This window comes from Callospermophilus lateralis, chromosome 9 (assembly GCF_048772815.1).
Source record: "Callospermophilus lateralis isolate mCalLat2 chromosome 9, mCalLat2.hap1, whole genome shotgun sequence".
NCBI classification, from domain to species: domain Eukaryota; kingdom Metazoa; phylum Chordata; class Mammalia; order Rodentia; family Sciuridae; genus Callospermophilus; species Callospermophilus lateralis.
The window spans coordinates 128,919,641-128,927,613 of record NC_135313.1 but is presented as its reverse complement, the minus strand read 5'-3'; positions in this window follow the sequence as shown (position 1 = coordinate 128,927,613).

Genomic DNA, 7,973 nt, shown 5'->3' with positions numbered 1-7,973 from the left:
TGCCGATGGCACAGGCAACACCAATGCGGTGGTGGGCAATGGCACGGGCCTGGCCAATGCCGATGCCGGTTCATGGTAATTCTAGTGTCCTCCCCACTCTTTTTTCAACCTCATGTGAGATGTCTGCTCCCTGTGCCTCTCCTAGAGGGGACATGGAGAGAATTTTTAATCAATCTCAAGTTAATCTCACAGGAGTTTTTTGTTTCAGCCTTAGAAACGCTAATTGCATTAGCCTTAAGACCAAAAATTTGACTAACTGGGAGGACCCATTGCGGTCCAATCAGGTCTCAGGAAGCATTATCAGTGATGTATTGAGCAAGGTAGCTTCGGGGAAGCAATCAGGCTCAGAGACCCCCGCAAACAGCAGCTCTGCTCTTAACATAACTACCTTGGCTATTATCTCCGAGGTACTAATCCCAGTGCCTCCTTCTTCTAGTAATATTTATAATGCCACTCATTTCAAGGCCTCTCCTTACTGTTCCCCTAATCTTGATTTCCCCCCAATATTTACGCCTTGTCAGGATCATTCTTGGGAGAAACATCAAGTTGCTAAAGGTTTCTCCCTTTCCCCCTCTCTTAATAGGTATGTTTATAACTTTAACAATAGTGCCAGCTCCTCTACAGGAGTAGGTTGGTCCTGGTTTCAATGGCTGATTTCCAATGAAAAGGGGGCTTCAGCCGATATTTCTGCATTGGCTCAGTTGCTAGGAGCCAAAAGTTGGCTGGCTAATATTTCTGGTACTGTTAGGGAAAGTGAACAAGGTAATAGACTTACATCTGTTTCATTCAACTCTCTGTTGTATAATGCCACATTGCCTCCTGCAATGGTCTGTGTCCAATCCCCCTTCTTATTCCTTTTGGCTGAGGCCACCTCATTGGGGATGCTAGATTGTTCTCATACAACCTGTCTCTTATCTGAGTGTTGGAATGGTTCCTGGACTGTAGCAGTGGTTATGAATATTCCAACTTTTGTCCCAATCCCGGTCACTGCGGATCCTGATAAATTCCCTATTGTTGAGCTACTTAGAGTCCGCAGAGATTTTGGAATCACAGCGGCTATAGTCACAGCCGTGGCGATATCTGCTGCTGCAGCGGTTACGGCCGGAATGGCTATGGCCAATCAAGTACAAACTGCTGCCACCATTAATCAAGTTGTCCAACAAACTTCCACCATACTTGAATCACAAAATACAATTAATCAACATATTTTGTCAGGGATTTTAGCTGCCAACCAAAGAATAGATTTACTCCAAGCTCAGGTAGAAGAATTGGCTGACTTAGTGCTTTTGGGTTGTGTTGACCAACGTGCACATTTATGCATAACCTCTGTCAGATTTAATGATTCCAAGAATGCTTCCCGCATCATTGGCGAATATTTGGCTGGAAATTGGTCCATGGAAGCGGAAGACATGATCCAGTCTCAACTAACCCAGATAGCTGTCTTGAATAGCACCCATGTTGATCCCGTGACTTTGGGTCTATTCACCAATTGGATATCTTCTGCCTTTTCCTTTTTTAAAGAGTGGGTGGGGGTTAGCATTTTTGGTGCAATGTGTTGCTTCGGTATGTTTCTCTGTTTGTGGTTTCTCTGTCGCCTCAAGGCCCGCAATGCTCACGATAAGGCTATGATCATCCAAGCTCTTGCAGCTTTAGAAAATGGCAATTCACCTCAAGTCTGGCTTGCGCAGCTTAAACAGTAAATCTTTGACATGGCCATTGCACCCCAAGTTATTATAACATTGCACTGGGATCGGCATGTCTTTCCTCATTATTCTCTTAGTGTTGGAAAGCCCTTGCACTCTGCCGGTCTTGCTGCCATTGCACGCAGGTGGGTTTTCACACTAATGCTTCTCTATCACCTTAAAGTCCGTGCCTTTTTTCAGGGTGCTGTCAACTCGTTTGTCGTTGTGTACAGCCACAGAACAGCCTCAGCTGTCCCCCTTCGTCTACCTTCATCACGATGCAGGATGCGAGGCAAAGCACTGCACTTGAGTGATCCCTCAACCGACCTCAAGGAAAGCATGTCCTATTGCATGCGGGTTTGACGTCCACACCCCCGCCCTACGAAAAAAGGCGTCGGCTGATATGGGGTCAGGTCTGGGGAAGGCGCCTCCTTAGGACTGAACCATACATTGCAGCCACTTCTGCACAGTGGGATAGGACCTCTACTTTCGCCTGCATTGTTTTATAAAATAGAAGGGGGAACTGTGGTAAGCCATTGTTGTAGATTGTGGCCGCCATTAGAAGATGGCGCCGGCTTCCACTGTGGCCTGTGATAAACAAATTCTTTTGTGGAGAGTTAGCACGCTATCCCTTGCCACCCTATAAGAAAGATCCACGCTGCGGCTTAAGATTGGTACGTGGGAGGCTTTATTAGGCTGTGCTTGGGCGCTCGGGGGTAGAGAGAGAGAGAGAGGAAGGTCACTAAAAGATACTTTAATCAAGGCCTGAATAAACTGCTGAAAGAAGATTCCTGAGTTGCGTCTTCCTTGCAGGCAAGGGGTCGCGACAAAATGGAAATAAATGGGCATCACCTGTGGCTCTTTGCTTAATTTCTTTGGAAAGTGATGTGGCTGAATCAGCCTTTTGGCCCTGTGTGAGACAGTGGCTCAGATTCTCAGCACCTGATGGATCTAAAGAAAGTTTCCAAGTGTGCATCCAAACCAAAATGGCCAAAAGAGCAGTCATTGTGGATGAAGGTTCTCACCTTCCTCTGTTAGCTTCCTGACCTCCATAACGTGAGAATATGGATTCTTTGGGTCAAATCAGTTCTTCAAACCCTGCAGAGACTAGCCGATATGTGCTTAGGTTGTCTCATGACACCAATTCACATACAGAATCTATACCAGACAGTCAGTAAGCCTCATTCAGGAGAAGCAGAGCAGTTATATAGCTGGCATATTTGATCACTCTTGGTTCACAGGAAGGGTGTCCAGGCCACCCTCACTTTAGGCAAACAAGGAGCAATGGTGCTTATTTTGGACAATGTCTAAGGCTGCACCCCTCATGGAAAACTTTAGTCAGAGGTTATTATGAGTGTCTATATGGAAGAAGATGAGGGTCATGTGGGAATGTTTTGGTTTTAATTGCGGTCAGATGCCGCAGTCTCTGTCTGGGCACAAATCACGAGTCTCCACACAGCTTGTAGATTCAAACAGCAATTCTTTATTCCGGAACTCACACAGGCCATCTACAAACACGTTCTGGGGAAATCCACGTTCTCTGCCCAAATCCACTCTCTGCCCAAATCCACTCTCTGCCCAAATCCACTCTCTGCCCAAATCCACTACTCCTGGGCTTCTGTCTCCCAAATATACTGTCTTGGTGCCAGTGGGGAAGTGAGGTTAATGTGGCTTAAGGACCGTGCCTGGTAGGTTGTCCAATTCAACATATGGTACTTACCCGTCATCGGAAAACTGACCTTTAGGCGTCAGCCTCCTGTCTTAGGTTGATACCACTGCAATTGGATCATACCCGTCACTGACTACCGGTCCAGCATATAGGCATTGGCCCCCAAATATAGACCATCACTAGCAGAAGGGAGGAGGATACAGAAATGCCATGACACCAAGCCAATTGACAGTTCCTTTGGAAAAATTGCATTATTGGTGACACCATAAAAAATCACTGGTGACACCATCAGCAAAGATATGCCAGCATTACCACAATTCTCTGTACCAAACGATAGTTACATAGTCTAGGCAAGTTCTGTAAGCAGTTCAAAGTGGAGGAATCCTTCTTCTACTGTTTTCTCTTTGTTTTCCACTATACAAAGTCTAATCTGGACAGAAAAGATCCATTCTTTATAGGACATATTAGAGCACATACAGGATTGCCTGGAGCCCTTAGTTTGGGAAATGATTTAGCAGATAAAACTAAACACGACTCTTTACTTATTAAGTTCCATAAGGTAATATATTTAAAAATTATGTGTGTTTTCATAAATTGGTAAATGGAAAAAAGTTTTAATATTGCTTTGGTCTGTGTCTTTGCCAAAACAAGGATACTAAGTGTTAAGATTCTATCAGGTGTAATTTATATACAAAGAGTATAATAAGTTTCACTTGGGTTTCAATTATAGTATTATGGTACCATATAAAAAAAACGTGAAAGTATTTCATCCTATTAAAGTGGAGTAATTTGTCTAAATCAGAAATTTTATAAGAGTTGTTTCAAAATGTGAATTTATAAAAAGGGTTAACGGTTAAAAAAGAGATAGAAAAAGATTCAAGATGTGGAAATATATTTTAATATAAGAAGTTAATGGAAAAATAAGTGTTTCTAGATGAGATAATCTCTGTGTGGTAAAGTAAAAAGTTGTAAAATGCCATTTTAAAAGATTTTGAGGAAACTAGACTTACTTTAAAAGCTTGAGAAAGGATGAAGGAAGAAAAAAGGTATTTGTACATGGCAAATTAAGACAAAGCTTCTTAATGGAGTAAAAAAGGCCTTTGGTTGAAGGGCAGCCATGTAAACTAACATTAAGTGATTTAAACAGAATCTAAGCCTCGTTTAAAATAGTGAAGCTGTAGGTGGTGAAAAAGTTCATTTAAAAGTACAGCATAGATGATAATTAAAAGGCTTTAAAAGGTTAATTTGAAGGTGGTTAAGATGCCTTCATGACGGAGGAAAAATTGCATCATTGGTGACACCATCAGCAAAAATCACTGGTGACACCATCAGCAAAGATATGCCAGCATTACCACAATTCGCTGTAACAAATGATAGTTACATAGTCTAGGCAAGTTCTGTAAGCAGTTCAAAGTGGAGGAATGTATTAATCTGTCCGTCTCCCCCCAAAGTCAGTTTCCTCCCAAAGTATGTTGACTCCTTGATGGAGCATACTTGTTGAGTTATATTCATTGGGATGAAGATAGGAATTCTGGCAATGATGCTAAAAAGACATTATCCTGAAAAGAATTATTAAATATAATGAAAAGGAAAGGTGAAAGTAAACAAACAGATCTGTTAACCTCCTTTAAAAACAATTCTTAACAGCTGTTTACCTAATTTAAATTAATCCATTTAAATCACGTGAATAAAAAAAATAATTCAGATCCATATTCTCATGAGCGCTCCTCATATATGAAATATGGACATACACACACACAGACATACAACACAAAACACAAATGTGCAAACAAATGTACAACACATAAGATAGTAATAAAGGCCTTGTAGCTTTACCTAGGTGAAATCTCCATTGCAATGTTTAAAAACTCCACAGTCAAAAAATAAAACTGATCAGAAAAACATTAACCTAGGTTTGTATGAGCTCAAAAAATAAAAATAGAGCCTTATGATGTGGAAAAATGCAATAATAAAATAGATATTGAAAAAAGAATACTGGTTAATCACTGTTGCAGAAGTAAGAATGGCCAAGCTGGAGTTCTGGATATCAGCTGTTATGGATTTGAGTCAAATCATCTTCTTTTCGAACTGTAGAAATCGTTTTAGTTAGTCTTTCTGGAATGCAAATCGGTTGCTGTTCTCCCTGTGGAAACACACAGACAGAGCCCCGACTCCAGACAATCACTGGGTCAGGACCTTTCCATTGTCCTGTTAGAATATCTTTCCAAAGAACTTTAGGCTTATGCACATTTTTTGGATACATATGCCTTTCCACAGCACTAAGTCCTGATGAATCCAAATTTAAAAAGTTTAGAGTAAAAAGCGTTATTTTAAGTTTATCTTTGGGGGATATATACCCCTTTCCAACTCCCTCTTTTTGCTTTAATAAGTACGTTTTAATAGTTTGATGAGCTCTTTCAACTATGCCTTGTCCCTGTGGATTGTATGGAATTCCTGTTATATGAGTAATACCAAATGATGAGCAAAATTGTTAAAAAGAGGTAGAAGTATAGCCAGGACCGTTATCAGTTTTTAACTGTTTAGGAACGCCCACAGTGGCAAAATTTTGTAAGCAATGAGCTATAACATCTTTAGTTTTTTCTCCGGCATAAAGGGAGTCCATCAAAAATCTGGAAGAAGTATCAACTGTAACATGTAAATATTTTAATTTTCCAAATTCTGGCAAGTGTGTGACGTCCATCTGCCAAATATGGTTAGGTATCAGTCCTCTATGTTTGACTCCAAGATTAACTTGTTGTAAAAAGGTCACACAATTTTGACATTGTTTTATTATATGTCTGGCTTGTTCCTTAGTTATTTTAAAACGCTTTTGTAAAGTATTAGCATTAACATGGAATTTTTTATGAAAATTCGTAGCTTCTTTTAGTGTAGAGAAAATATGTATGTCGTGTGTAGTTTTATCTGCTAAATCATTGCCCAAACTAAGGGCTCCAGGCAATCCTGTATGTGCTCTAATATGTCCTATAAAGAATGGATCTTTTCTGTCCCAGATTAGACTTTGTATAGTGGAAAACAAAGAGAAAACAGTAGAAGAAGACGAAATCCTACCAGCATCTTCAAGAGATACTATAGCATTAACTACATACTGAATATCAGAAAATAAATTAAATACAGAATCTTTAAACATTTAAAAGGCTTGTAAAACTGCATTAAGCTCTACCTTTTGAGCTGATTGTTTGGGTACTAAAAATGTAAAAGTTTGATCAGGAGTAACTACTGCTGCTGTACCAATATTTGACCCATCAGTGAATATATTTGGAGCATTCATGATAGGGGTTTTTCTTGTCATTTTTGGAACAACTACAGGATGTTTAGACCAAAAAGACAACAAAGGATTAGATGGTAAGTGATTATCAAATCAAACATTAGATTTACACATGATTATTGCCCAAGTATTTAACTCATTAGCTAACTCATCAATTTGATCCATAGTATATGGAGTAATAATTTTATTGGGAAAAATTCCAAACACTCCCTTCGCTGCTTTTATTCCTTTGAGTATTAATTGTCCTACAGCCTCAGGATACCTAGTAAGAATAGTGTTAGGAGAATAAGATAAATGTATCCACAATAATGGACCTTCTTGCCAAAATACTCCTGTAGGAATATTTTTTGTTGGTAGTACAATAAATAATAAAGGCAAACTTATATCAATTCTATCCAAATGTATATTTTCCATATATGTTTCAAGAATTTTCAATGCCTTTCTTGCTTTAGGAGTTAACATGCGAGGTGAGTTTGGATCTGATGGACCTTTTGGAATATCAAATAAAGGTCCCAACTCTCCTGTTGGTATGCCTAGATAAGGCCTTATCAAATTTATGTCGCCCAATAACTTTTGAAAGTCGTTAAGTGACTTGAGTTGATCTATTCGTAATTGAATTTTTGGTGGACGGACAATGGTTGAGGATAATAGAACTCCTAAATAATTAATTGGAAAATTTAATTGTACTTTATCTATTGCTATCTCTAGATTATAATTTTTTAATAACTTTGAAAGTGTGGCATAACATTCCAGCAATATGTTTTTATCTTTATGTGCCAATAATACATCATCCATATAGTGAAATATTTGTAGTTCAGGATTTTGATTTCTAAGTGGCTGGATTGCTTTATTAACATATATTTGACACATAGTTGGACTGTTAGCCATCCCTTGAGGGAGTACTTTCCATTCATATCTCTGATCAGGACCTTCATGATTTAATTCAGGGATAGTAAATGCAAAGCGTGGTCTGTCCTCGGGATGAATTGGAATTGAAAAAAAAAAACAATCTTTAATATCTATGGCTAAAACATGCCAGGTTTTTGGCAAAGCAGACAATTGAAGAATCCCTGATTGAGCAGGTCCCATAATAACCATCTCATTATTAATGGCTCTTAAATCTTGCAATAATCTCCATTTACCAGATTTTTTTAATGCCAAAAAGGGGTGTATTATGGGGAGATATGGAAGTTTGTATATGTCCTTCTGCTAATTGTTGTTTGACCAGATCATGGGCTACTTGTATCTTTTCTTTAGTCAGGGGCCACTGAGGAACCCACACTGGTCTTTTTGATTTCCAAGTAATTTTTATTGTCTCAGTATCCCTTTCTGAAAA